General features: G+C 41.8%; 1 protein-coding gene across 1 annotated transcript in view; it reads left to right on the top strand.

Annotated features, from left to right (window-relative positions):
* The window catches only part of CAND1 (cullin associated and neddylation dissociated 1), a 2253229-nt gene that overhangs the window by 5907 nt on the left and 2219822 nt on the right, over positions 1 to 27500 (top strand). The gene's annotated exons all lie outside the window — the stretch shown is intronic.

Here is a 27500-nt window from a genome sequence, read left to right as displayed (position 1 = left end):
ATCCAAAATCCTTGGTGTGTACACACACACAATTACTCAAATACCTCATTTATAATAACTTTCTGTCTCCCACCAACATGGCATCCATCCAGACCACAGCACCGTTATAGCCTTGCTCTCATTCACCGATTTACTGTCAACAAAGCCTTCGATACAAGTCACCCCACTTCAGTAATCCTATTGGTTCTAAGGCTTTTGACATAGTATCGCATGCTATACTTCTGATCCAATTAACAAAACTTGGCTATGCCCCAAATCCTTAACTGGTTTACATCATACCTAAACAACACTCAGCAGTCTGCAACCTGGCATAATTTCCAATCTGATTATCTGTCAAACAATGTAAGAGTCCCACAGGGTTCCATTCTTGGACCATTGCTCTTCAGCATCTTTATTAATGACCTCCACAAAGTCTGTCAACTCCACATGGTCTCTAACTGTTCATTAAGGACTGCCATGATTTTTATGCAATGCCAAAAAGAAACAACTCGCGCTTTGTACTATACTACCAACTGTTGTCTAAGTTTATATAAGTTTAGATGCATACTTGTTGTCTACGTATTATATTTTTTTAAATTTGTCAAGTGTATATTTTTATTTGACTGTATTAATTGTGGAGCTTTTCTCCCTGGGCCTCCACTGAAAAATGGGTTCCTGACCCAGTGGACTTTCCTGGTCAATAAATAATTTAAGGTGCAAGTTCCTTGTTTCAGTGAGACAGGTTGGCCTTTGGTGTCGCAGTTGACTCGTTTTCTCCAATGGAGCTCTGGAAGTTTGATTGTAACTTCCAACAGGCAAAGTCTAAGCCTTTTTGATAGAATTAAGTTATGTCCTTCTATTTCAAACAAATGCACATGTCTCTGGAGCTGTAGGAACCATACCTTTCTATTTCAAACAAATGCACATGTCTCTGGAGCTGTAGGAACCATACCTGTCAATGTCAAGACATTTGCAGAATGTCCAGATTTTTGCTTCATATTTTTTTGCTAACTTTATAATGGCAATATCTAAAATTTATTCCCCTTTTTAGGCCTTTGTCCCCCCATTATCTTTTGTTGTTGTCCAGATTTTTCTCGCTAAAAAGTTGCAAGGTGTAGTAGGAGCTACTAAAGTAGTGTAAATGGCAAACTCTTCAGCACAAACTATTTTTTATAGTCGTAATTTTCTTTAGGCTTTAGAGTTTAACCTAAATACTTTGTGTACTATGACTTATAAAATCAAGTGCATAATATTTTGTAAACAACTTGCAATATGTCGGCAACAGTTCATGTTAAGCACACAAATGTTGGCAGCATTTTGTTCATTCAGCTGACAATTTTCATATGAGACTAAACTGACAATTTTCATATGAGACTAAGCAGTTGTGTCTGTGCTACTTGATTGTTGAGATATTTAGAAAAAACATGAAATCTATGACTGTAAATATATGAACAATAATATGTCTGTCTGCACTAGACAGAGATGAAATAGCAACACTGTTGTATTTGTCATTCCTTAAGCGTTAAGATGGTATCTGTTAATAAAGCAATAACCAATAATGTGGTGTGGTATTTTGACTACCCACGGTTGATGTGGTTTAATCACGAGGGTGATTAAATAAAGCCAACTGTGAGTAAATTTCAGTACTCCACAACCACGGAGTCGGTTATTGCTATTATAAAATCACATTTATTTAAGAAAAAAATACTTATATTATTTAAGAAAAGTAATGGTGCACGCTGGTTGTGGTAAACTGCTTCCCTGTTTTGATGTACTGTGCATGCGTATGGGACTTGCGTCCCACGCATTCCCAGTACATCAATGCTTAGAAACTGAAACAACAGAGGAAAGAAAGTCTCTGTTGCTCTGTGTGTTTTTTAAATATATTTTGAGGAGTTTATGCCAATGGAAAAAAGTCCAGGCGACCGGACCTTTTTTCCGTTGGTATATTATGGGATTTGCAACTGGCACGCTGGCAGTCAGCGTGCACGTTTTGGAATATTAATGGGTCATTGTATAATATTTTATATATTTTATTAATGCAAATATGAAAGTGATATTTGACACCTAGACACTCAGAAGGATGAAACTGCAGAAACACCAAGAGGCATCACCCTGTTGTAATTAGTTTATAGCATTTTTTTTCTGTCCTCACAATCTATGATGGGGATGGTAAGATTACATGGTTATCTTATGGTGGAAGAGAGGATTGGTTAAGATGTAAACATAAGTTACTTTTTCTCTCTAGTTTGAATGTGTCTGAAGTCTAGCTGGATAGATGAATGTGTGAGTGCTTTTAAAGTTCAGGAGCTGACTGGAAAGGTTGGACTGCTAGAAGGTGCCAGTTAGAGCTAGCCCCTCTCTTGTGTATTGGGAAGTGGAGTCTTAAATTATAAATGCGTGACTTCTTGGGATTGGCATAGTGTGTGTGGGCAAAATTGGCAGCAAATCTGAGGGGGTGGTTGCTGATCCGCACATAATCCTGATGCTGCAGAGGAATCAGTGGATGGTGAAAGATGCATTAATACTAAATAATTGCCCAGGCAGGATATTTCAGCACAGAAAACAGAGAAAAACAACATATATTAATTTACAGTTTGCTTTCTGTTCAGATGTGGTGCAGTTTTGTGAAGGCAGCAATTGCATGGAAGTGGTGTACAGCATGCATAGCAGGCTTTTGCAGAGAGAAGCTGGCTTGTCAAGTGTTAAAAGCATTTGACTGGGAAGTAATAACCTCCAAGGCAAATGAACATTCAGAACACTAATGTTTTTTCTTCTGCTGGAAGTGGAAGAGCAAGCAGCAAAAACAGCCCCCCCCCCCAAAAAAAAAAAACAAAAAAAGCTAGTAGGCACATGCATCTCTATCAGTTTATACAGCTGGAAAAAAATGTTACCTCAATGTTCAAGAATCAGATACGAGATTAATCTATCAGTAATTTAAAGCAAGCAAACAAAAATCTTAATTTCTAGTTTTGCTGCGGGTTGTGCTGTATTACACCAAGACGTTTGTTGTCATTTGGTGTCAGTTTGGTCCCAGAGCTCCTTATAACTAAATTCTTCAAAAAAGTGTAAACTTGCAAAGCTTCCGTGGTTGCAGACCTATTGCATTAAAATGCAATTGTGTGTGGGTTTGGCCAAGAAGGCCAGTAAAAAGTAGAGATGTTTCTCTCCTTGCCTGTCTGGCATAGAAGAAGCTGGAAATCTAATGCAGGAGCCAATTTTGGTCAGACCAGTCATAGGTAGCACAGAGGGTTCTCCATCAAATAAAAGTATGAATGATAGACTTACTTCTGCTGGTATTTTCTGTGATATGATTGAGGCTTTTGGGACCATTTAATCTCCTAGTAAAGAAATCTCTGCAAACTAAATTTTGGTGAAAACACAATACTTTGTTCCCAAACTACATAGGGAGAACATTTCAAATGTTTGCAAATAACTCATCCCCCCACCCCCATGGGGAATTTAACATAGATTCATAGGACAATACTAGGCTATTGGCCCAGAGGCCCTTATAAGCCTAGCCAATAATTTTGCCCATGTTTCCACAAAAAGTCAGAACCTGTTTGCCCTGTCCAGCAAGGACACAAGTGGGATCCAGGGGTGTGTTTTGTTTTCCATCCAGTCCAAGTTCCTCTTAAAAAGGACCAATGAGGTACTCTGCTTGACATAGAGAGGGAGTAATTTGCACATATGGAGTCTGTAGGGGACAAATCTATGCCGCCAACAAGTTCTGTTAATGTCTCGGTCCAGGTTGAGGCCTTGCATATGGGTTGTCCGAGTGGAGTTTGACTTACAGCTATGCAGCAACTGCATCAAGGCTGGGTCTGAGACTGCCTTGTATGCCAGACGCTGGTCACCTCTGAGCAGTCTGTACGAGACTGAGTAGAGGGACAGGGCTTTTAGCTTATCTGTATAGGACAGGTGTTTGAGACCCTTTATTTTCCTGGTCAGGAACCTCTGTGGTCTCTCCAGCTGCTACATGTACTTGGCAAGGGACATGCCGAAGGGGGCAATATACTCCATAATGGGTCTAATATGGTTGTCACTTACACAGGAGTGCTGGTAAGAGAAGAACCTGCAGCTGAGATAACTCTCAAAGGGTTAAAACAGCACAGCGCGTGACTGGTAAGTACCACAAAAACAAAAGTAAAATAGAAACACTAGAATTGACCAATCAATCCTTGTCTGAGCTCCTAGCCAAACGCCCTATGCCAGACCAGTTCACTTGCTCCCACTAAGTGCAGATAAGCCCCAGCCAACGCAAGATGCCGCAGCAGGAAATGCAGGTACCACACAAACATATCTGGATACAGCAAAACCTGTAACCAGACTATGCTAAAGATATTTAAACCCTGTTTAGGTCAAGTTAACGCAGGATAACAGATGCACACTTGTATAACAGCAAAACAGTTCACACTCAGTTGGATAAACAGTTTAACAGTAAAACGGTGAAAAAATACAGTGCAGATGTAATGCAAGTTAATAAAACCGCACAGTTAATCAAAGTCGGAATAAATTGAAAATGGTACTTAGTTTTGTAGATTCTCTCAGCAGCTTTGAAATCTTAACAGTGTAGATGCAGAATATACACAGCCTTGTAGCTCAACACTGATGTTCTCCAAGTCTTTCTGCTGGTCTCTGCTCTCTCCCAGTTTTATTAATGATATTGTGTTAGACTTGCTTAGCCTTAACCCTCTTATTTTTTTTTTCTTGAATTGCTTAATATTGAGTTTACTAATTACAGCCTGTGCTGTTTCATTGCTGAATTTGCTGACTTTCTTTTAAATTAGATTACTGGTTACTTCTGGTTGCAGAAGGAGAAGATCTATGTTGGTTTTGGGTGTTGCTTGCTTTTGAGGCAGAAATTGAGTGTTTTTGTAGTGATTGGTGTGCTGTATTGTGCTCTTCAGTGTTGTGTGACACAGGATATTTCATGGTGTCATTGCAGTGTGTCCTGTATACAGAAGCATATTGGTATGTCACCTTGTAAATATCACTAACCTCTCCTAAATCCTATTGGCTGTATAAATACTGGTATGTAGAAGTACAGGCAGCTACTCACATTTGCTTCCTGAGCATCACTAAGCACCTTTTGTCCTCCAGGTTTCCTCGAGTAGCCCATTACTGCTCTACAGTGCACCTCATAGTTGCTGTACATAACTCTTACTAAAGAGCTGCCAAACCACATTGCAAAGTGCTTGCTTAAAGTTAAATTTCTTCACTTGCACCATATAGTCACAGTGCACCTTTAGCAAAAATATTAAATTGTATACTTCATACTCAACAGGCAGGGGAATACTGTGGTCAAGAATGGGTTTCCCCACAGCCAGTCTGTTCCATTGCAAGTCTGTGCAACATTTAATTTTAAATTCTCCAAATCTCTGGAAGAAAATGCAAGGTCAGCCCACTTGCTTCCTCTGTTGCCAGCCGTATAACACTTGTAGGTTCATAGGTGTTGTAAAAGGCTGCCAGCCTAGCTAGATAGAATTATCTACAAAATTCTACGTCATTGTAAATGTTAATGTAATCCACAGGTTTGTTTTACAAATATAAGGAGAACTGTATGTTATGATTAAACTATATGTTGTACTGAGCTTCAAAAATGTAAACGCAGAATTACTACTGTTTGATCTCAAGCTCGGAGACAGGATGTCTGGGCTAGCAAATTCTTTCTCTTGTTATTAAGACAGGGACAGTTGCTAAATTTTACATGTAAATGTGTCTTTTATTGCTGTGGCTTCCTGGCCAGGTGCAACTTACAAAGAAATGTAAATTGTGAGTTTCTGTTAGCCTGGGAACTAAAGGAAAAGTGATTACATGTGAAGTGACTCGGCGGTATTGGGTGTTATTTAAGACTTTCTCAGAGGGAAAGATTGAGCATTTTGGATTTTGTCTGAAGCGGACAACAACTCGCCAGCACTTTGCCTTGTAAGTGAAGTTATTTAGGATATAGTTTCTCTTAGTTGGATAGGAATTTAGCCAGATTAGTCTAGCTGTTTTCTTTGTTTATGTCAGGCTATCCTACAATATTGTTTTAGTTCCTATGATTTCTTAACTCTTGATTAGCACTGTGTGAGCTTTGCCTTGTAAGTTTATTATTTATTATTTTTTTAACTATTTTTAAACCTTTCAACGTCTGTTGTTGGTTTGTACCAGAGGAGTTTTTCTGTTTTTTGCAAGTTTGTCGTTTTTGCAGAAGTAAACCTTTCAACAGTGGCTGTTTTGTGTAGAGATAATTTTAAGCTCTTAGTGTAGAGATAATTTTAAGCTCTTAGTGTAGAGATAATTTAAGCCCTTAGAGTACATTGAATGTATTTGGAGATACTGTCCAAGCCACTCCAATAGTCTTGCTGTTCTGCACACTTACTATTTGGATAACAGTAAGATTACACAGTACAATTGGTCACCCTTTGGGAAGGGCCTTATAATAGCTGAGATTAGTGGTTGGTGACGGTCAGTATTACCTTACAGTCTGGGCAGAAAGGGGGCACAGCTGGAGAACCTGTGCCAGCCTTCCCAGGAGTCTGTGTTTGTATATAAATCAAATTTTAGTGTGTGTCAGCTACTTGGGCAGGAACACGAAGCACTGGTTGGACAGAGAGGGTGCTGGAGGTTTTAGCTTGACCACTAGGCTGAGATCTGGACCCTATAGCTATGCCAGTGGGGAGTCTTATTGGGGATCTGTAGAGAAAGCGAGAAACCAGCCCCATACTGACTGATCTCTGTGTGCTCTTAAGGGAAATTATACTTTACTCTGTGTGTATTTGTTATCCCCCGAATGTGCATGCCCCTCACTGGTATTAATGGTGAGGATTGAGGCTCTTTAATATGTGACGCCCGCGCACTGGCCCAGTAATCAATTGTTTGGCAGTGGTGGGATATCCACTTCTGATATTGTTTGATAGTGAGTTAGTCACATCACATACTAATTGGCTTGTAGTGGTGTGGGTAGTGAATTCCTGTAGCTTGTGATCAGTGAAGGCGTTTTTGTACTGTAATCAGCCACGCAGTGGACATTCAGAGTTCAGATCACAATTGTTTTATTTCTTTTGGTAGCTTAGTTAAGCATGGAGAGTAGGCAAGCATGTCAGCAGAGGAGTATGGTAAGCTGGCAAGAAGCCAGTTGGCTGAGATGTGCCAGGCTAAAGGACTGGTGCATGGAAACCTGACTAAAACAGACATGATTGCAGCTTTGGTCACAGCTGCATCGGAGAATAGCAGCCAGGAGGATGATCAGACTGGTTGTGGAGATGTACAACAGTCAGAGAGTGGACAGCTCATCCTATCCGGAACTAAATAGACTTGAGTTGGAGGCCAGGCATTTGGAAACAGAAGCAGCAGAAAGACCAACGTCGACAGGCTGAGGAGAATGAGAAACTGTTACGCCTGGAAGCTGAGGAGAAGGAGAGGCAGAGGCAGCACGAAAATGCGATTCTGACTCTTCAGCAGAGTTGTGCAGGTAATGGGGAAGGGAGTAACCAGACCCCAGAAGCATAAAAGGTCGGTAAATTTCTTCCACAGTTTAGAGGGGGATAATTTTGATAGTTTCATATGTTTGAGAGGGTATATAGACCATATGATGTTGACCAAAGGCTCTTTGTACTGTTTTGACACCCTTAATCCACTGTAAAGCTGTAACTGTGCTGTCTAAATTATCTGATCGTGAATTTTTTGATTATACTGCTAAGAACTGTTCGCTAGAAATTTTTATGCTAACACGTGAAGCTTATAAGAAAAAATGTTGTGTGCATAGACGTAAGGCAGATGTATACGAATATGTTGCTGAACTAAGCACTTATTTTCATAGGTGGGTGAGTGGATGTCAGGTCACCACTTTTGAGGGCTGGCAGACCTTTTGGTGAGGGAACAAGCCCTTAAGCACTTTGCCTGAGGACATGAGGATCTGGTTAGCTTATAGACTATGTGCTACTTCAGATGAGTTGGGGAAGAAGGGAGACCTACACCTAGCGAGCAGGGCATCACTACACAGGAAAGGGACACCCAGTGCTGCTCGTGGGTCTAAAAGAACCCGTGGTGGGGAGCCCAGACTGCCCCAACAGAATCTGACAGTAGCAAGGGGAAGCTACTAGTCCAGGTACATGTCCATGACCTAGGGTTAAATGTTTTTAATGTAACCAGTAGGGCCATGTGGCATATAGATGTCCACAGAGGCAAGGTGGGGAACAAAAGGTGAGGGATCCACTAAGTGGGAAGGACAAAATGCCAAGAGTAGGTTTTCTTAAGACAACAAGGGTACCAAACTACCATCGGAGATTATATCCTATCATGGTGAAAGGCAAAGAGGCCATTGCTAAGAGAGAGCCTCTGATATAGCCATTGTGAAGCCTGCAGCACTTATCTACTTGCCTGGGCAGTGTACTCCAGTAAGAGATTTAGGAAGGACCCCATTCCAAATGCCTTTTGACTAGGTCTTACCTTGACTGGGAGGGTGGAAAAGGAAGCGAGCAAGTAGGTGTGTTTGAGGATATCTGTGCAGAAGTCTTGATAGGGAATGATTTTGATAATGCAGTACCATGTGCTCATGCAGACAGGCTTGCAGACAAGCATGTGGGTCTGGTAGCTTGGGGGAGACCCAGATAGACTGCACACTTGCAGCCAGGACCGGTGAGGTGGCTATTTCAGGGAGGGGGCTACCCTGTAGCAGTGAGACCTGAGGATGAGCCACAGCTGCTTGTGGATAGAGTGACTGCAAGGGCAGAAGTGAGTAGTAGTACCCAGGCTGACAGTGAGGCACTGCTGTCAGAGGATACCAGACCTCCTGTGGAAGGGGAGCTAAGAAGGGTTACTAAGAGAGAGTTGAGACAGGCTCCGCTCCCAGACCCACATTACAAGGCCTGAGGCAGGTAGCTAGTGAGGTGCCTGATTCTCGGGGGAAGGGGGATTCTGTATGCAGGGACAAAGGGTTACTGTATAGAAAGGGGGCTTCTCTGGATGCCCTGGAAGCTATTCCCACATTTGGCATCTGACCCAGCTGTACCAGTTATTTGCCAATGGGGGCATTCCCTATGGTCACCTAGTAGGGGATGCTGGATATGCACTGGAGCCATAGCTGATGACACCCATCAGAAATGCACACACATCTGAACAAGAACTCCATAATGAGGCACGCGCACAAACAATCATAATAGAGCGTGTGTTTGACTGTGTGCATGGGTGGGGCGGAGACTTGTGTACTGTCAATTGGTGGCCCAACAACAGACCCCGACAAACCTGCCTGTGTCTCAACACACCTATCCTCATGATCACTGTCTGTCGGTGACATCAGGTTCCCTGCTGTACTGAACCAGCGCCACCTGCGAGAGGAAAATGGGAAACCCACTTTAAGACCTGAACATGACTTCAGACCACATGCGCACACGCAAAACTACACTCCTCCCGAAAGCAGATGCACACAACACCAGCAATCACAGAACATGCGCAATAGCAGGTGATGGTGGAGTACAGTATCACAAGCAAAACGGTCATATCACACCAATCAGCATGCAGGACATGTGTTGCTCAACAGCATGCAGTGCAAGTGTAGTCAGTCCTTGTTACTAACAGTATACATGTCTCTGCATGTGTTTTGTTATTAGGTGATGCCCCCCCCCCCGGGACACAATGCATACATGGACACAACATTGCTGTGCAGGTATTCATAACCCTGTAAGTTACTGTGCAGCATAACTCACAGGTGTACATACCATTGCTGGATGTGTATCTGTGTGTCGGATAGGTATCCAATGTTGATTACAGCCTCTGTGTCTTTAACAAATAATTGTGGACACATTTTTAGCACATGCATGATGAGTATTCACACATCATAATCAGTGGTGCATGGATAAATAACTGGTAGAATACCATTCTGCCACATAGCCAATGTGCGGTACTCGTGGTGAGTGTAGATCATATTGTGGACATGCCAGTCTCATCCATGACATGGCATGCTAAAGCACAACTGCATATTTAAACACTATGCATACCCAATATGTGTTGTATGACCTAGCCACTCAATAGCATCACAAGACATGTCAGTTGTGCAAATGGTGATTGGTATGCATACTGTTTAGAGGTATGTGTGTGCACACGCATCATTATGGTGTGTAGCAATAACAGCTATGTGTAGTACTGTGATTATAATAACTGGATGGGTATAGTACCATAGGCCATCATCATGAGGCATCAGGTGGTCACTCAAGGCTACAAATGTTTCACAAACAAGCACAAATCATGCTGTGCCAAAACTGTACTACCTTGGCTAAATTCACCATTTCACAACCAGTTATTGGCCTCCTTACAAAATCACTAACAAGGAGCATTCCCTGCCATGCATGTGTAGTGTGTTGCAGAGTGTTTAAATGCCCCAGGATAGGCCTCTACCCCTCAGGTATATTCTGGGTAATGTGTGGATGAGATTTTGGATACTGGAGTGTCATTGCAGAGGGTTTGGGAATCTTTTATGTGTAGTATGTTAAAATGCTCTGTGTATGACCTAGATGTGTATGTTATGTGCATGTTGAGTATCAACTGTGCCTATCCAGTGGTCACTACAGTCTAGCCACATTTGTTTGAGATGGTCTGGGTATTGCATGTGTTTGAGGCTGCTAATCACATTAGTGAGATGTGCGTGCTCTTACACCAAACATGCATGTTTTATGGGTAGGTGTTACATGCGTACATGGTCTACACCTTAACTATGATATGCACTTTTTATTTCCAATAATAGATGTAGAACGCACTCACCAGCATCTGTCCGCTGCCTTGACATCACCCCAGAGGTACCTACATAGAGATGAGACAGTTTCAGTGGCCACAACTGTGGCATTGCTACTGTGTGTTTGCAATCTTACAGTACAACAGTTTACATTCACAGGGCTACAGCTTGTGTTCCAAATGATCAGTATTGCACAACAGGCTCCACATCTTTGACACACTCCACATCTCACATATGCATGATCTACCAATACAGATAACAGTAGACTACAGATATGCCATGTTACCTGCATGCTGCATGTGTGCTTGCTGGGTGGCTCCAACCTCCATCATGGTGTATGTCTGCTGCTGCTGTTGGGCAGGTGCCACCAGGCGCATGAACAGCTCCTCCACTCTGGTGAGGGGAGGATGGATGCTAACACCACCCCCTGTTGCAAGCTGTTCCATATGCACAGCAGCGGCACGCTGACAGACATGTCGGAGAAAATCACTGCAGTTGTGGCGTACCTGCTCATATGTGTGGTTATGCAGCCCTTCCTCATTGACCCTGCGGACAAGATCTTGCCACATTGCAGTATGCTCATGCTGGTCCTGGATGGTTCATGAAAACAGTAAATGGTAGTGCTGAATCATAATGCTAGTGATATCTTCTTCAGCCCTACTGTAGGTTGGGTTCCTGTGGTTTGCCATGATCCCTGGAAGACATAAATACACAAATATGTCTGAGCAAGTCATATGGCACATTTAACATTATACAGTATAGATATCATTGAACTGCTATACATACATAGATACATACAATATGTTGCACAGATTACAATTACTCACACACATACATCTACATGTTGGAGTACATTTTCTGTAGTTTTGCATGATTGTACTGGATGTTATGTTTGTGAATACATAAATGATATGTATATCTGAGATGGCTTAGTGGCAAATCACTTATGCCGTAATGTGAATGGTTGTGTTTTTTTCCCGAGTAAATGCTTTTCATTTTGTTACTAGCCAAAACAAAAGTCAGGGGGCTACAGACGGAATAAGGCACATTTCAGCAGTTGCAAGTGGGTTTTCAGAAGGGTAAGCACAGCTTATGAAAGTTTAGCAACCTATAAGCTAACCGAGAGTGAAACACTACCTGCCACTAATCACTGCTCACCCCACAACTGCTTGAAATGCCTTGCTCACTTTGTATCCAATGAACCATGTTCTGCAGAGCAACAAAATAAAATCACTATATAAGGCTATAAAAGGGTACCTGGCACACAATGTATGCAACATGATGCACCACCTAGCCACAGCAGATCTACATCAAGCTGATGTGTAAAAAAAAATATATATCCTCCATCACAATCTCTGTGTAAGGTCCAGTAAATGTATTAATATTATACCACACAACTTGTTAATGCCAAACCCGTGGCCAAAATATCTTTCCAGGCTTGATAGTTGTTGCTGAAGCACCTACCAAGGGGAGAAAACGCTGAGAGAAGAAAGGAGCCAGCCACTTTTGAGATTAAGTATTTTTCCTCTGATTTATGTCTTAGAAAAAACTGCATTGCCGCCTACTTTTCGGCATTTTCTTGCTTGCAAAAGTTGATATCTTTGTTTGAAGCAGTATTTAGAACATACCTAGAGCCTGCTTATTGCATTTTTTGTGTTGCACTCAATTTAAAATAGTTTTTTCTTAAAATTGCATTTTACCTGCCTTTGACCTAGCGCACACGTGTTGGGGTAATTTATTGCACTGCTCTGACCAGTTTGCTACTTGTGTGTGTCTGCTATCCTTGAACAAAAAAAAAAATCTTGCTATTTTCCCACTTTCTATAATTTAAAAAAAGTTCAGTTACCGAGTTGCTGTTCTGAACTGTTTGTAAGTTTCTTGGAGGCCAGTGCTTACTTGGGCTAAAGGGAAGTCTGTGTTCACCAGTGGTCAACACTGAGCAGCCTGCTTGCCCCTGTAGGAGTGGCCTAGAAACTGTAGTTTTATTGACCATTTTGGGTCAGTTCCAAACTCCTTGATCTCTCTCTCAAAACCCTGCAACTGTCTTTTTTTTTTTTTTTGCACGGTCTTGTGCACAGAGCAGCATCGGTTAGCTGGGGTATAGTATTCCCGGCTCCACAAAGTCTGCGCAGCAAATTTTCCCTTAGAACTAGGCAAGCCTCAACTCAAGTGCTTCAAATTGGCTGCTCTTTTGCAGCACTTGCATAATTCAAATCAGCACTTGTCCAAATCTCCTAGACAGCACTATTTTATAATGCAGCATAAGACCCTTGACTGTCTGCAAGACGAGTGAAGCTCACATTTCCAAGCATGTCCAGCGGTCAGCTTCAGGTGTACTCCCCAATTCATCTGGTGGAGTTGGGCATTATGAGGCAATGTCACAACTGCCTCATGTATACAGACAACCCTCTCCTCTTACCTCTAGATACAAACACTTGTGAGAGATGCAAATACACAGCCAGACTGGAGGCTAAGCGCTCTCAACCCATGACTGTAACAGACAGTAAAGAGAAGAGAGACACTAGCATCACACCACCGGTCACACTTAGATCTGCAAAACATGCACATAAATACCCAAAAACATATTCGGAGGCACTAGGTACCAGTCTGAAAAAGAAACCATGCCCTCCAAAGCAGGCAAGCAAGCAACCTGCACATCCAAACACAAGCCAGAAAACACAATTCACCTCGGCAGTGTGCCTCACGACAGCCCCCAAGGCAAAACACCATACCCAACATGCTAGTAATAGGAGACTCTATAGTAAGGCACACGGATGTTCACTCACCCGGCTGAACAAGGTTACTGTCAGCTGCCTGTCTGGTGCTAGGATCTGCCACATAACACAGGCACTTGGGTCACTCCAGAACAAGTACAAGTATGACGCTGTCATTGTACATGTTGGTGAGAATGATCTAAGACTTACCTCCCTGCACTACATGAAAAGAGACATTGAGAAGCTCTCTGGTCATGTAGCTCAAGCTGGTATGACCCTGACCTTGAGTAGCATACTACCTTCACCTAGAATGATACCACAATACAAAGACAAAATGATCAATTTCAACAATTGGCTAAGTTTCTGGTGTCATTCTAAGGGGGATCCAGTGTCTGTCTGCCTGGGATGACATGATAGACAAGCCTCGCTGTTTCGCCAGAGATGGTTTGCACCTGTCACCCCTAGGCTTTTGAACACTGGCCAAGGCTCTTGCCGTCCCCATAATGCCTTGTTAGGTAAGGCTCAAAGGACAAACCAACCACCGTAACCAGCACAGGTAACCAAAAACTAAGGGTAATGCTACTCAACGCCAGAAGTCTCAACCTCAAAATGCACGCACTCGAGGCACTCCTCACTATGGAGAAAATTGATGTTTGTGCAGTGATGGAAACCTGGTTCAAGGCTCCAGAGAGCACCCCAGCACTACGTGGTTACAATTCATATCATACCTTCCGGCTTCAGTTACCAGATCGCAGTACAAAGGGGGGAGGTGTATCCATATTCATCAAGGATGCCCACATCTCCAGGTTAGTGGCGCAGCATGATGCCCCAGAGATCATCCATGCGCAACTATCAGCAGGCAAAACCACATTTCAAGTCATAGCCTGTTATAGATCGCCCACCATGTCCCAAGATGCTCACTCAGCATTGCTTGAGGCATTGGAAAATATAAAGGTTCTACCCAACACCATAATTTTGGGTGATTTCAACTACCCTGGTATAGACTGTGTGAACTACCAAAGTTCTAACTCCTATGCCCAGCAGTTCATAGAATTTATAAATTCAAATGCCCTTGAACAGCTGGTATGTTCTCCCACTAGACTGGACTTGGTCATCACAAATATGAGCGCCCATTGTACCACACCTGTTATCACTCCCTCTCTGATCAGACCACAAACTGATAACCCTGGACGTCCTCACCCCTCCACCTCCCTCAGTTAAAGAAACTGTCGTAAAAAAACTTTCCAAAGCAAACTTCAAACTACTTGCGTCAGAAGTGGAAAGCTTCACTGTTCCCTTTCAGAAGGATAATGATATCCAGGATGCAGAATCCTACACCAAGGCACTTTATATACATCTTCAGGATTGCATGGACCATGCTATCCCAAATAAAACCAAGACTTTTTCCTCAAGCAAGAAGAAACCAGTCTGGTGGACCCCAGCCATAAGCAAACTATACAATAAAAGGAGGAGACTTGCATAAAAAAAGGCCAAATCTCAAGTAGAAAAATCGTCCCTGATCAGCATTAGTAAGAAAATGAGGGCCCTCATCAAGTCAACTAAAGCCAATTTCGAAAAGAAGGTTGCCAAGGATAACCATAAGGTCTTCTATGGTTACGTCAAAAACCTAAATGGCAATGCTCAGTTCTGTCCTATGCTAGTACAAAATGGAACAAAATACACTGACCCCACTGACATTGCCAACATTTTGGCTGATGGGTTTAGTGCAAATCCCCCACCCCCCACCTGCAGGGCCTATTACTATTCCAGGGGATTGTGTAACTCCAATTATTACTGATATGTTGGTTAACAAGGCTCTATCTAAAGCTAAAAAGACTGCCTCCATGGGACCAGATGGCATCCCGGGCTGTGTCATATGCGACCTCCAAAATGAATTAACCCTGCATCTGAATACCATGTTCATTCTCAGCCTCTCTACAGGATATGTGCCCATAGAATGACGCACAGCAACGGTGACCCCACACAGTTCAGCTTCAAACTGGCTCTTGGACAGATCCCACTAAGTAAGAGTAGCAGGATCTATGTCCGAATCCAGAACAGTAACAAGCGGTGTGCCTCAGGGCTCCGTCCTGGGGCCCCTCCTGTTTGTACATATACGTCTCAAAAGTACAGGCAAGCACTGAAGGGCTGTGGCTGACCAAGTTTGTGGACTACTGCAAACTGGGTGCTATAATAGGGTCTCTGGCCAACATGGATATCCTCCAGAAGGGCCTTAATGAGACTGATGCATGGTGTCAAAGCCATGGTCTCAAGCTAAATGCTAAAAAAATGCGTAGTAATCCCCTTTGGAAAAATAGGAGGAGGTTGTTGTTTGTTGTGTCTTTCGGCTTTTCTCTGTTAGCGGTCGCCACAGCGGAACTCCGGTCCGCTAATGATTTGGCAGTAGATTTTTACATGCCGAGTTGCCGGCCCTGACGCATAACCTTCAACGAAGGTACACCCATTCACGCATGTCTCCACATGGAAGACGCTCTAGCTGTGAATCTAACAGAACAACGTCTTACTGTGAGGCGACAATGCTACTGCAGCACAACCACCGCAGTGAACTACCACATGGGAGGCAACCCCCTGAAATCTGAAGAAGTAATAAGGGATCTAGGGACCCAAGTAGATAGTCAGCTTTCCTTTGACAACCATGTTGCCAAGGTGGTTAGAAAATCCTTCTATGTGACCCATCTGGTCACGAAAGGGTTCGCATCAAGATCCAAGGATGTAGTGGTGCCCCTCTACTCTTCCGTCATCAGACCCGTTATTGAGTACAATGCACCAATTGGAATGTACCTGGCTAGGCATCTCCAGCAGCTGGGGAGACCGCAGAGGTACCTTAGTAAGAGGATTACTGGCCTCAAACAGTTGCCCTATGCAGCACGATTGAAAAAAAAACACTAAGGCTTTTCTCTGTTGCATACTGCCTTCTCAGAGGTGATCTCTTTCCAACATAGAGCCATGTCCAACCCATAACTGTTTGAACATGCTCTATCTTAGCAAAACAAAATCTACTCTAGCTACACGCTCTAGGGATATAAACCTCAGCACAACAATGAGTAGAACGTGCTGGAGGGATAGATTCCCTTCGCAAAGACTTCCCTTGCTATGGAACAAGGTCCTGATCTACATAAGACAGAGCCCCTCACTATCACTCTTCAAGAGGAACCTTGACGAGTGGATGGGTAACAAAGTTCACACCAGGGATAATACTAGCAGCTCTACTACCTAGGAGCCAATGGTACTAGCTGCTAGATCTAGGGCCTAGGGAACCTAACCAAAGAAGTGGTGAATACCACACAACATGGCTGGGCTAATGTATGCCTTCGGGCCAATAGCCCAGTACCTACCTATGAACCTATGCGTGCACAATTGGGAATATAGGTCACACACTGCTGTACTACACTGACTGTTGATAGGTACACAGTTATATGTATTGCCACACGTAAGTCAGAAGACATGTTGCAGACTTACCCACACACACATCAGACATAATTGCAGGACACAAAGGTTTGACAACCCAGATAAGCTTTCAGTGTGTACTATGCAGTACTGTGCGTCAGTACTTACACAATCTTAATCTTGAGAAATGTAATCTGATGAATACAGGGACCACACAACAGTAGATGCAAGCAATGTGGACGTACACCATACTTTGCTGTACAGGCCCAGAGCTTCAATTGGTACTACAGTACACACAGGATTTGCTTTCAAGATCAGTATCTATCAACAATCATAGATGTAGTGCTTTAGCCTCCAGTGACACATCCTAGTTAAAACTAAGGGACTTAATCGCACTGTATGCAATAGCACTTATTCTGCCTAGCAACAGAATACACAGCTTTTGCTAGGCTCAAAGCAAGGACCCAGAATACCATAAAATAAACAGTTTCCCAGTAAGCTATCCCACAGATACATATCTTTGACGTATTCATAAACGTTTTGACCATCAGTCAGTCAACAGTACAGAGATTCTATTGCAACAAGTGTGTGTGTGTGTGCGTGCGTGTATATGTGCGTGTGTATATATATATATATATATATATATATGTGTATATATATATATATATATATATATATATATATATATATATATATATATACACACACACAATTCGCCTTTCATAGTGAGAATATCAATTATACAAAGGATGTAAGGTGTACAGTGATGTAATAAAATCGCACAGTCTTGGGATAAATGCATTGAAGGTGTTCACAGCCCAGGTAGCTTTAGCAGGCCTTTACTGGCTTCAACATTGCAAACTGAATGAACCACCCACAGTGTTTAACCACCACATGTCATATACCAGCACTGTATGCTGTCTTGTTTGTCGCACACTAAAACCTGCATACTAAACTTCACCAACCTGTATATCCCCCCCTTTGCAAACATTTGCAATATGTCCCCTGCTCTATGCACATATACAGATGTGAATATATATGACACATATATATAAATTTCTCTGTATGTGTGTGGCATATACATACATGGTCCACACTTGTTACAAGTCCCTGGACCTCACAGCTGAACTGTTGGGCCTTGCTGCAACACAAACAGGTGTCGCATATGAACACAGACTAACATTAAGGGTGGTATATATGGCAACAGATGCTATATAAGCATACTAGACTGCTACAGCACTTGCCAATGCTAAGCTTTAATATGACTATCGTGCATGTGTTGTTTTTGTCACACCCATGTTTATATAATGTCAGTGCTAATCCCCCAGCACAGGGAAGGTCCATAGCTGCTCATTTCTTCAACAGCTGTGCATATGCAATAAATTTGGAGGTAGATATGAACCCTTCAACCCCTGAGAGAGGGGTGAGGACAACAAAGTATGTTGTAATGCCAATTTAAATAACATTTCATGTGTCCAGTGGACATGTGTGCAAAATGGGCAGCTATGTATGGGGCGTAATTTTTTTTGGGGAACAGATTGCCTTCTTCTTCAGGTGAGAATGGAATGTGGGGTAGGGGAAGTAGGTATACTTGGGGGGGTAGGTTGGGGAGGTAAACGGGCAAGACGCACACAGGGGCGGTATATGACACGTGGTGGTTGAACACCTTTGACTGGGAGGGATGTTTGGAAATCGCAAGCCCATGAGCCCCCAGATGGAAATAGTGGGACTGAGGTCCCCACCCATGGGCAGTCACCACTGCACCTTCACGGCCCAGAAGGTGGCTGTGTAGGAGGGGCAGGCTGACCCATGAGTTGCGCCACTTGGGCCTCAAGCTGGCATAGAGGTTCTGCAACAGAATGTTCAATTTCTCTACGCACCACAGCCCGGACCGTATGAAGGGTGATAGGTGCCTCTCCGCCCATGCTTGCATGGGGGGGGGGTGAGCCCCATCCCCTGCAAGTGCTTCCACCCGAAGGTGGCACAGGTCCAATGGAGGAGGAGGTCCCAGGCTGGGCAGCGGATCTGCTGGTGCCAGGTGCCATGGTCAGCTGAGGTGGGATAGGTGGGTCCGCTGGGACCGGCCTTCCCATACGAACTATGTTTTGGAGAGTTTAATAAAGATATGGGTTAGTAACAGTCAACAGCATTCCCAATTAGTTATAACAGCATGCAGAAGTATTACCATTAACCCAACACACCAGATTTTCAACAGTTGAAAAGCAAGCATAACACATGCATATATAGAACAATAGTGGACATTACAACAGCATGCAGGTTTAATTGATGGCAACAGGCCACCAATATTGTGGCATTTTAACAGGGCATATGCATAGAAATAAATGCAAATATTTATAAACCAATAGGACATATGTCCTAACAAATGTTTTGAGATCAGACATACCGATTTTGAGGTGTGGAATTGAATTTTTTATGCACATACAGTAGGGTGGAAAAAGATAGCTTCGTCAACTTGTATATCCTTCTAGTTTTCACTACATTCCTATTAATTGCAGTTATATGTCCCTTACATGTATTATTACATTAACCAATGTCCTTATATTGTGCAATTGGATTTTGCTAGATCATTCTATACATGAGCTGTATCTTACATACACACTGTCCGAGATGCAGATGTTACTGCAACATATATTGAGAATTGCTCACATACACTACTGCTAAGATGGTACACTGACAGCTCTACTTTCATATAATTACCTACATATGTTGAGATGAAAGTATCCGTTATATCTGGCACCACACTGACATTTCTGGGGAACACAATACCAAGTTACTCATGTGCCAGATTAACCTGTACATGCTGGGCATGAACCAACAGTTGAGGGCTGTAAATATGCTTACAAGCTACTGGCACTCCCTTCATCCACGTTATATGGGCCTACCCAAGTGTGGGTTGACACTGCTTAATACAACACTAGTATTTGTAGAATGCAACAGTACAACAACATATCAAAGAAAATGACACAGACGTACTCCATGAGCCATACATTTTATTAAAGGATTATTGCACCTTTTTATTTATTGGGGTAAAAGACTTTTTGAAAGCACTCATTTATTTCATATAACAGTCCATGCAGAATAATTACTAACCTGCCTCATGACGCAGCCTATCTTCATGGGCTTGCAGATTCATAGCCCGGTCACCTGCAGCTGTGAATTAAATGCAGTGATAGTGAGACTTGCCTATCCATAGTATAGACAAGCATGGCAATTCTTAACTACTTAATACAATGGCTACTTAGTACTGGGGCATTAGGCATTGTACGGGATTCCTGGATCCACCGGTCCAGTTCATCACCCCTACCCCGCTTCAGGTCAGAATAATGGTGCCTGACCTGCTCACCAGTCCAAGGAACACCAGTGGCACTGGTGAGATCACGGGCAATACTGTTCCAGGCCTCTGTTTTATATTGGGTACCCTGGTGCTGGCCTTGCAGGAGCCTTCCCTCATGTTTGTTGACGAGGAGCCAAACCATAATTTTGGACTCCTGGATGCCCCAGCGTTGCGCTGCAAAACGAGTGCCCTCACCTACACAAGCCATGCTGACTGCAGAAGGAAGCTACAACCAGTTATGGCAAGTATTCCTGCCTGTGGAGATTAAAAATGCCTCATTTCCCGCACTTATTTGTGATTGGCCAGCTTTGGAAAAGCTCCGCTGTGGGCACGCCTGCTTAGCTGATGTTGGCAGTGTTTAAAATCTTTTTGATAGATATGTCCGTGTTGAAAAGTGCATGTTTGTGAAATGCTATCATGGCTTAGTGGTTAAGTACTGTGACTGTAGTGCACAGTATCCTGAGTTCGAGCCCTGTCACTGCTCTTTTTTTTTTTTTTTTTTTTTTTTTTTTTCTTCTTCCTCCTGCTGGGCAGACCTGACTGGTTAAGGAACAGGAAAGCTGGTGTGAGTGTGTTTACCCAACTTTGCCCTATGTTGCGCTGGTTAGCTTTGGAGTTGAGGCAGCGCGAGCCCTCATTAATATGCATGGAGCGCTGCCGTCCTACTCTTACTGTGGCGCTTCCGTGCAAGACTAATCCTAGTCTTAAACGGAATATTAGTAAATCAGGGGGTTGGCGTATGGTGCCATCCCACTTCAGACTCTGACCTAGTTGTGACTGAGATGAAAACCACAATTACTGATAAAGTTGATTATTTCATATAACATTATACCTGTATTTGCAGTTCCATCCCCACCCATCATTCCCCACCTTAGGGGCCTGATTGTAGTTTGATTGTGGGAGGTACTGCTAAGTAAAGGTTTTGCATCTGTTTTGTACCTCCCTTTTATTGGTCTGTCAGATCTGTAATTGAGTCTAGTTGCTTAGGATTATTGGTAAAAAGGGGAAGGGAGGGAGCCTGGAATAGTTACAGATGCTTTGGTGACTAAGTCCTGAGGGGTTTTAGGTTCATAGGTTCATAGATTAGTACTAAGCTAACTGCCCTTGCGAGCCATTTTAAGCCTAGCCAATTATCCCTTGTGAGACTCAAACCCTGCACCTTGTGTTTGTAAGGCAAACACCTTAACCATTAGGCCACCTTCCCAACCCCCTTTTAATTGTTATGATGCTATAATGCAGATCTAATGTTATAGTAAACATGTAACTTTTTTCATCTTGCATGATTCAGCCTGTTCACAATTGAACTGCTATGCTGCATACTGCAGTTGGTGAAAGCCTTTCACTCTCCACCTCAAAAATTCCTCACTAACCTCCAAAATGTGTTGTGCCTTCCTAACTCTTCATATTTAATTTGCTGCATTGCAGCACATATTGAGTGGTGCTCTCAGGCTCTTTCATTGTGATTCCGGAGGCTTTTAGTTTTTAGTCCCTTTTTCTCATTTCCCATGGATTTAGGTCTGAGGTTTTCATTTTGAGTTCTTTACCATGCTTGCAAAGTAAAAACTTATTTTCTTCCCATCCTGTCAAATTGTTTTGTGTTTTGCATTTTCTAAGTGTTTCAGCATTTTAAATAGATTCTGTTTGAATGTTGGCTGAATTTTCTGAGTATTCACTATGGAAAGAGTCTCAGGCTTCCATTTGCCCCATGTACTGCATGTCTGGAGTTAGAGAATTTAGGTGCAGGTTGCAAGACATGAGAGATGACCAGTTTCTTAGTTATTTCCTAGTGAGCTGTCTCTTAAGCAAGAAAGAGGAAAAAGATGACTTCTTGTGTCGTATGATTGTGAATGTTAGTTTTCATTACAAGTGTGTAGCTAGTTGGGGGCCCTTCTCGCAGTGAGAGAGTAATAATTTTCTTGAGAGACGGAGAGAGTTGTTTGGATACTTAACATTTATACATATCTTAGCTTCTAAAACTCTGGGACTTAAGATCTCAATATTATTTTTTTATAACTCTTCGTTCTTACTACCTTACCTTTTTAATAATCCTTCAGTGTGTTATCTACCCCCTTCAGATCACTGACTGACTCACTAACATATTTAAGATAGGTTTAACTAATCTCTAACTCTATGGAGACTTGTATTTTCTCTCTTTGTTTAATGCAGCTAGTATCTTTCATGATTTTAAGTTGTCTATGTAATCTCTAAATCACTTCAGATACTTTACATTTTTCTCTTACTATTTTTTTCCCCTTGTACTGTGTATGTAGACCATATGATCAAAGTTTTAAAACTTCGAATGGAGATCTCCATACAGTGCGGAATGGGAAATGTTCCCTTTTCCTTGCTGTAGTGTTATCTCTGAGTTGGTATATTTTAAATTGCAGGGGATGTGGGGGGGGGCTGGGGAGTTTGCTCCCCCCTGCAAAAACATCCAGGAAACTTTTTTGTTATTCTTTAAGGTGTTTGAAGTTTTGAAACTTTATCATATGGTCTCGGCCATATGAGCTTTTAAAACTTCCATCATCTGAATTGTGTATGTGTGTGCGTATATAAATGTATGTGTGGTATATGTATACACACACGTGTGTGTGTATGTATGTGTATATATATGTATATGTGTGTGTATATGTATATATATATAATATATATATATATATATATATATATATATATATATATATATATATATATATATATATATATATATATATATACACACACACACTTTTTTTGGAATCCCCTGTATTGTGCTGTTTCCGTACCACTGTAAAATGGTCTATTTTAAATTTGTATGCATTATGCTGTTTAAACCTAAATGTATCTGTAATTGTCTCTCTGGAGCTTTTCTCCCTGGGACCACTACTAGGGCCTTTGGCCCAGTCGGACACCACAGGTTAACAAATGTAAAAATTAAAAAAAAAATTGTATGCATATACATGAATTGTCTGTGTCTCTGTCTGTGTGTCTAACAGTATTAGATTCAGAAGTGAATGAGAATAGAATTTAAAGTATTTAGAAATACAGTTTATGTTCATAGAAATTTGTTGTATCAGCAGCCATTATGTCTAAGTTGCTTAAAATGTGTGTATATATATCATAGTGTAAATCAATTGTATGCATCACTTTTTTGTAACTTAAATGTTCACATACTTGTAATGTTGCAGCTTTTCTCCCTGGGCCCCTGTGGAAAAGGGTAAATTACATCGAGATTATCTTTTTCAGTAAACGGTACATAAAAATTTAAAAAAAAAAGTTGTTAAAGGCCCCTTTTTGATTCTCTTATTGCATATAAACTACGGCAAAATTATGTGGGCATTTGTCAAAGCATAAACTGAGCTGGGCATATTCCCTCTCTCCTGTATCTAAAGTGGTAAGAGAACGTCTTCATCTTATTTTTTTTTTTTTTTTTTTTCCCCTTCATTTATTTGGTGCTCATTTGCTTTACCCATTCCTTGCTTTGAATGTTACGGAATGTATGAATAACTCATTACACGTCCCCACCCCTATCCTTGATCTCCTGTGCATTCACATCCTTCTGCTCTGGTTTACTTGATGCTGAAGGACACCAAGATCCTCAGTACCTGTGAGTTTGCACCAGTCTCTTCTCCAGGATCATTGGTGTTGACCAATTTGGAGTTAATAGTTCTCAACACCAAAGCTATCCTTGGCGCCAGTAACAGGCTGTGCACTGAGACCTGATCAGAGCGAGTCAGTGCTGCCACATTCAGCTCTGGTGCCGTCTCAAACGCAGTTGTCCTCAGTGTGGATACCTTTAATAGAGTCTCTGTAACTAAAACTAAAGTAACCTTTTAAGGTTACTAGATACCTGTGTGGAGTCTGCATCTGCTCTTCCCAAGGAAATTTATCAGTCTGATGCTTTGGCCCTGATATCTTCATTCTGGAGAGGGAGAAGAGCAGAAAGCAGCAACGAAGATAGAAATGGAAGTGTACAATTTGGATTTCCTTCCTCACAGTTTGGCAGGGACACTGAGTGTTCCTTTCAAATGAGGAGATGCAAACAAAAACACCTGGACTCCTTGCTGAGTCCCCATCTGTCTAGATGGAGAATCTTCAAGTCAGAGTAAACTTTTTAAGTAGAACTACACATGTGTAGCCTAAATGAAATTTTGTGCATCAGCTTAGTTCTTGAGATAAACCAAAGTGAAACGCATACAATTAAAGAACTAAACATAATTAACAAATACAGTACTATTTCCAATACATGCAAGAAAGAGTAGAGACATTTACTAACTTTCATATATGAAACTAATACCTTCCCCAGAGTTAAATTTAACTACCCTTTTTAAAGTAAAACAAAAATTTTGAAATGACCAAGTTATTTGTATAATATTGTACTTGAGTGAGTTAATACTGACTATGGATGTAATAAATATTGCACTAACTTGGAATATATGCAAGTATAAATTGTACAAATAAAAATGGACTTGTGTCCAGACTCCTGGGACTAGTGCCCGAGTTCAGAAGTCTAATCACTGTAGGGTATAAACTTACTGAATCTCGTAGTCCTGCAGCAGATGTTGCAATATCTTCTGCCCGATACCAGATGCTTACAGTCCATGTACAGGATGCGTGTTGTCCTATATTATTTTGGTAGCCTTTTGGATGCTTCCTGCAGAATAAAGATGTATCTATGGAAGACTGGAACCTGTGAACCTTCTCTGCATCCCTCACCACTCTTTGTACCGCCTTCCTTTCTGTAACTGTGCAACTTCCAAACCACACTGTGAAGTTGCAGGTGGGGATGCTCTCTATTACACCACCTGTAGAAGGTGGAGACTATGAGGAGGAAGCTCAGCTTTTTTGTTTCTTTTTTTTTTTTTTTTTTTTTTTTTTTCCAGCCTTCTTAAAAGGTGGAGGCATTGTTGTGCTTTCTTGATGAGTTTGCTGGTGTTTCCCAACCACGAGAGATCCTCTGATATGCACACACACGAGAATTTTGTACTCTTAACCCTCTCCACACTGTCACCATTGGTCCCGAGTACTGGGTGATTTGTTCTTTTCCTTTGGCCTTGCTTAAATTCAGGTCAAGGTTGTTCCCCTCGCACCCTCGCACCAACTGATCAGAGATGCCACTTTCTCTCTCTCTGCCCTTTCATCCTCCTTTGTGATGGATTCCCCTATTTTGACTATATTGGTTCTATCGCCAACAGCAGACCTGTAACCAGTGGTGTTCCACAGTGATCAGTCCTGGGCCCTCTGCTGTTTGGAATCTATTTCTCCGAAGTACAGGCTAAAACTAGAGGTCTGTGGCTGGCAAAGTTTGCTGAGGACTGCAAACTGGAAGCTGTCCTAGAGACTCAAAGTTATGTCAACATTCTACAAGAGGGTCTTACACAAACACATGATTGGTGCCAAAGTCATACTAAATGCAAAAAATGTATTATCATCCCTTTTGGTAAGAGCGATGTTTCTAATAACTACCACGTCAATAACAACACCATTGATGAGACCTGGGCACACAGGTTGATAGCAGCCTTACCTTTGATCACCATATCTCCACAGTGGTAAGAAAGGCATTCTTTATTGCTTCTCATTGGTAAGGGCATTGCATTCAGAAAAAAAGAACTTCAAGCCCCTCTGTACTCTTCCCTTATCAGGCCAATAACGGAGTACAATGCCCCTTTTGGTATGTACCTTTCCAAGCACTAGCAACAACTGGAGAGACCACAAAGGTTCCTCAAGGAAAATTCAAGATCTTCAGCATTTGTCCTGTGTGGATCGTGTAAAATCACGGTCACTATTGTTTCATACAGACTACTCTACTCGGAGGTGATCCGTTCCTTGCATATAAGGCAATCTTTGTCCCGGCTTTATTGGAATACTGCATATCCTCAAGTCAAATGGTACGCAGGTTACTCGCTCTAAAAACCTTAACCTCTGTTATGTGACATTTAATAGAACGTACTGGAGAGCTAGATATGTCTCTGAGATTACTACACCTTTGGGACAGACTCTCTCACTTCATGGCAGATGGAGCACCTCATTGAGCCTGTTCTAATGCAATCTGGATTATTGGATGGGTAATCATTAATTCACCCTGGACGTTCCACCTGTATGATCCTGTAGGCTTAATTTTACAGGCCTTTTTAAAGCACTATAAGATGAATGTGGTCACCAGGTCTAGAGTTTTTCTTTAGTACTACTGTGTTCTGGGGCATTGTCATAATCTGCAGGAGTCTGTCCTTCAGTTTGAATTTGTATAGAATGGGTAAACACCAAAAACTCCAAAAGAACACAACCAGGAAAGAAGTACACAATGGAGGCAGCAGCAAAATCTGTTTTACTGGTGCTTCTGGTACCTCAGCAAATAGCCTCTGTTTATTCTTACAGAATGAGTAAAGTCGGATACAAAGATTATGTGCTGAACATTGTTTAGAGCTCTATTGCCCATGTCTGTACACTTCAGAAACATGTCTGCCATCCTCTTCCATTGTCTCCCGAGGCCTTGCTAACAGCTATTTCTATCCTCCTGTTTGTGAGGACAAGTTAGAATTCCCATTCAGGGTCCATTGCTAAATGTGACATACTTGATTTGTAGTAGGAGATGCATGGCTTTGCACAATTAAATATAAATGCATAATGTTACACACTGTGAGAAATTTAGATGCATATTGTCTTGTTTGCAACTACTCTTAAATTTGTATGTTTGGGTATCTTTTATTACTGACCCTCTGAAAATGCTCAAAAACGGAATTGAGTATATATATAAAAGTGGGATGTGTGTGTGAGGGGTGGGACTCTCCCACTCTGTTTTTGATTGAAAGAAAACAGCACAGTCATGTACATGCTTGCTTGCTTGCTTACAGAGTATTAGTAATTCGTAAATGCATTTTTTTTTTTTTTTTTTTTTTTTAAACTTCTATTTGTTTAGGAAACAAACTGATGCAATGTGTAAAATAAAAAAAAAATTGATAAGGCAGTATGTTCTACCAGTAATGTTTGAAATGGCAGCAGTAGTAGTAGACTAACATACTTAATATTCTGAATCTGTTCTGTACAGGATTAGATACACAGATGCACATGGTCACAGTACACAGGAAGAACTTCAGAAATGGAGTAAGCTGCAGAAAGGAGATTAGGTTATAGCTCAGTTGTATCTACATGCACTGCTGTTTTTTTTTCTAACAGATTTTAACAAGTTTTACTTTGTTACAAGGCATTGTTTCCCAGCTGGTGAAGTTTTCTACTTTAGGAAGACACTAGTCTATTTCAAAGAGCAAGCAAAGCTGGAAAAGTTGAAGTGACAAGTTTATTCCGTTTAGGATCATGCTAAAAGGAGTACTGTAGTAGTTTATGAATGTGTGTG

This window comes from Protopterus annectens, chromosome 11.part0 (genome assembly GCF_019279795.1).
Source record: "Protopterus annectens isolate FY-2018-M chromosome 11.part0, PAN1.0, whole genome shotgun sequence".
Classification (NCBI taxonomy): Eukaryota; Metazoa; Chordata; order Ceratodontiformes; family Protopteridae; genus Protopterus; species Protopterus annectens.
Note: the sequence above shows the minus strand (reverse complement) of the source record. Positions and strands in the feature narration are given on the sequence as shown.